This window comes from Diabrotica virgifera, chromosome 9 (genome assembly GCF_917563875.1).
Source record: "Diabrotica virgifera virgifera chromosome 9, PGI_DIABVI_V3a".
Taxonomy (NCBI): domain Eukaryota; kingdom Metazoa; phylum Arthropoda; class Insecta; order Coleoptera; family Chrysomelidae; genus Diabrotica; species Diabrotica virgifera.
Window position 1 is genome coordinate 161423545 of NC_065451.1, and position 3532 is coordinate 161427076.

Below are 3532 nucleotides of genomic sequence, written 5' to 3' on the forward strand. Positions count from 1 at the left end.
CGATTTATTAGTTATCGAAGCTGTTAGTTTTATATCGGAAAGATTACCAGATAACGGCAGTTCTCGCCAGTGGCGCAGAAATACACCCCCCTACACGCGACACTATTATATATACGAAATTTTCAATTTTCTAAATCTGACTGAATTGAAAATTTTGCCAACTTCCATTTTCAAGTTCAAACAAAGACTCACCCATAAAATCTATTTCCTGTGGGAAAAACAGTTTCGACAGCTCAATAATTGCTGTAATAGCTTCAGTTATCATACTTGACCTTAGATCCATCAGATACTACTGGTTAATACGTTTCAAACTCATGTTTACTGATCAAAATCGGTTAAGCCGTTTAGAAGTTATTATATTAACTATTATTAATATTATATTATATTAAGATACAAAAGTATAATCCAATTAACGATTATTCCCCAAATGGTTTATGTAGTTGTAGTGGTTACGACGCTAAATTTGATCTGGCAACGGGCAATCCGACTTCATTTACCGGCCATCTCAATATATATTTTTTTCAATCTATTTCGAATAGAAAAAAATCTAGTGTACATTCGATGGACACTAGATCATTTGGGAGATAATGCAACAAAGGTGACAATTTATAAAGCTTGACGTGTAATAGAGGAACATTGCATTCAACTTCATACATTTAATTTATAAATACCTTTGAAAAACTCCTGATACAAGAATAACAAACCGCTAAACGCCGTAAAAATGAGTGGCGCATAAAATATTCCAGCTACAAAAGATCTGATATGAATGTTACGTGGCGCGAAAATGGATTTTCATTTGATGCAAAACAAAATTTTAGTTTTATTTTAAAATATTTTTCCATAATATTTGCTAAATTTGAAGTAAACGCGCCACAAAAGAGTTTCAAAATTCAAACTGTATCAAAGTTACTCTTTTGTGGCGCGTTTACTTCAAATTTAGCAAATATTATGGAAAAATATTTTAAAATAAAACTAAAATTTTGTTTTGCATCAAATGAAAATCCATTTTCGCGCCACGTAACATTCATATCAGATCTTTTGTAGCTGGAATATTTTATGCGCCACTCATTTTTACGGCGTTTAGCGGTTTTTTATTCTTGTATAATTATAGAATGCTGTGATTTTGATATTAGTTCATAAAACTTATAATAGCTTGATGTATGATGTAACAGTTGCAAGTGTGAGTCCATAAATGCAATGGTTAGGTATAGAAATCACAATGACAATCTTATCCTTTATTGTTGTTAAAAATTGGCTACCGGTTTCGAGACTTATAAGTTATGCCCCATCATCAGGCCAGAATAAGAGGTCAAATTGTTTGTTGTTAACACAAATCAAAAGATATCAGTTACAAGTAGGCTTGCAGCTAAGATATGTAAATACATTCCAAGTCATCATCTCCCCAAGATAGGACCCCGTTCACTCGGGAGTAAAAAATAAAAACCTTATCTTGTAAAAGGTATATTTAAAATTCTTAAAAAGGGCTGTATCACAACAAAACGTTTTCGGAATCAATATTCCATCATCAGTGTTTTCACAGGTTTACATGTTTTAAGCCACCAAAATGTACGGGTAAAAACCCTTAAGGGGGTCGTCTAGTGTCTAGGCGGTATTTTTAACGCTTTGTTGGGAATTTTTTTTTTTAGAAAAGGATTTAAATAAAATAATCTATAATTTTTATATCATATTTATTAACATTTTAACAAACTTTATGAATTTTTTAAAGTCGATATACTTAGTGTTTTTTTTAATTACATCAGCCAACAGGGACACATAAAAAAAAAGTTTCTCAACTGCTGCCATGATTTCGGCTGTTCTGCTTATCTGAAATCAAAAAATCAAACACCATTTGAATTGTGAGACTTCAGGCTCTACATGGAACTAAAATAAAGTCGGTGTTTCAAAAAAATAATTTTTTTGCACACTTTACAAAAAAAAATTCAATTTTTTCCACTTTTTTGGGAGTCTCTTTGGATATTAAAAAAAATCTAACAAAACAATCTCAATTATTTTAGTTCACTGTATAGCTATATATGTTATAAAGATACTGTGAAAATTTGAACAAAATCGGTTCAATAGTTTTTGAGATTTTATGGCAGCAAATTGAAAAAAACATGTTTCGAGAAAAACGCGTTTGAAAGTTTATAATAAAAAAATGATCTCACCATAAATCTGCTATACCTGGACGATACAGTTCACCGTCTTCTTCAAAAAAGTTCTGCAAAGCCGTTTTATGTTCTCTCTTTAAAACCCGGGCTTCTTTTGCGAAATCGCTCAAGTGTCTCTCTGAACGGTCGATGCGAGAACTGTCACGTGACAGCGCTGACACGCCCCGCCGAGCGGGCTCCCGTGCTATCCGTATACCTGCTCCGATATACGGTTGTAACTTTTAAACCACTTTCAATATCGAAAAATCCTTTTACCCACGTCTTCTACACATATTTTAGATAATATTTGTGCAAAAAAAAATAAATCGATTTTTTTCACCCGAGACACTAGACGACCCCCTTAAATTGATATTAAACAGTTGGGGTTACATTATATTATCTGATTTAAAAGGATGTTAAAAATATTTCCAGATTAACAGGATAGTTGATGTCATGTGATGCCAGGGGTTAATATGGAAATATTTTTAACATCATTTTAAATCAGATAATCATTCGTATTTGAATCGTCGGTGTGTTAACACGTTTTGTTTTTGTTCTGTTCAGCGGTCGACATACTCGAGTGTGTTATTGTTATTTTGTTATTGTTATTGGAGTGAACGAAACTGTAAGTTTTGCACCAGCTTTGTTTAATTATTTTTTATGTTTTGTTTATCAACGACCCAGTTAAATATTGCAAATTGACCTTGACCATAACCATGGCATACTACAATTGTGAGAATTGTTTACATGAATTCCCCGAAAATGACAAATATAATAAGCTTCGTTGTTTTGGGGAATGTCAGCGAAATTTCTGTTTAAAATGTTCTGGATTAAACAAGACCATTACCAAAACTCTCCTGGACCCAAAAAATTCAAATTTAAGATTTTTCTGTACACTATGTGATTCGCCTAGCCTCAGATATTTAAATGAAAAAATAACAAATCTATCAACAAATCAGATACCACAAGAGAACTTTAATGCCTTAATTCAAGTAACTAAAAAACTGACTGATAATTTGCCCGTTTTCACGGAGACATACGATCTATTAACAAAAAATGATGGTAAATTAGATTACCTTACAAAAAAAATTGACGAGATCGATAAATTAAATAGCCTGCTGAATCCTGAATATCTTTTAAAATCGGTACGGCAAATGCAACAAGATATCTTCAATATATCGTCAGTTTTTTTCGGCTGTTCCAATGAGACTATTAAGGTTCAAGTTGAAGACTCAAATTTATCCGAGATAAAATTGGGATTAGAAAGGCTATCTGCAAACATCAGCGAAATATCTAATCAGATGAGTAATCTTTCCAACAAACTACCCGCTACACAAACTGAAAAAGAGGTATCAAAAAAAAAGATAGTGTATGTCACTTCAAGC

At 32.4% G+C, this 3532-nt stretch overlaps 1 long non-coding RNA gene across 1 annotated transcript; it reads right to left on the reverse strand.

The window, feature by feature from the left end:
- Nucleotides 1-1671: 1671 nt before the first annotated feature.
- On the reverse strand, nt 1672-3040 carry LOC126892408 (uncharacterized). Its single transcript, XR_007700816.1, has 2 exons — nt 2166-3040; nt 1672-1824 (listed from the first exon to the last, which is right to left on the reverse strand). It is a non-coding gene; the product is annotated as an uncharacterized LOC126892408 (long non-coding RNA).
- Between the last annotated feature and the right edge of the window lie 492 nt (nt 3041-3532).